The following is a 512-nucleotide window of genomic DNA, read 5'->3' on the forward strand; positions in this document are numbered from 1 at the left end:
TGTATGGGGAGTATGGCTGGGATCTATGGGCAGGGTTGCATGCTACAGGCATAATAGAATTAATTAGATTGGAAAAGATTTCTGAGATCATGGAGTCCAACCTAGGACTGAACACCACCTTGTCAGCCAGACCAGGGCACTGGGTGCTATTCGTAGTCTTTCCTTAACCACCTCCAGGTATTTTAAGTCTTTCCTTAAACACCTCCAGGGATGATGATCCCAGCATCTCCTGGACAGCCCATTCCAATGTATAAACACTGACAGCCCTGTCCTCTCCTGAGCACTGTCTCCTGCAGCGCTGTGGCTGAGCAGGATGTGATCCCACCAAGGAGCCTTAGTCCTCACCAAGTGTGGATTTGAGCAGCCTGCCCTAGTGGAATACGTGCCTGCCCATGGAAAGGGGGTGGAATGGGATGAGCTTTTAAGGTCCCTCCCAATCCCAGCCAGTCTGTGACTCTATGGAGGGAGGTTGAGGGTGGTTTGTAGCACTGGGTTGACCTGCAGTGGTTCAG

Source organism: Geospiza fortis, unplaced genomic scaffold (assembly GCF_000277835.1).
Source record: "Geospiza fortis unplaced genomic scaffold, GeoFor_1.0 scaffold188, whole genome shotgun sequence".
NCBI classification, from domain to species: Eukaryota; Metazoa; Chordata; class Aves; order Passeriformes; family Thraupidae; genus Geospiza; species Geospiza fortis.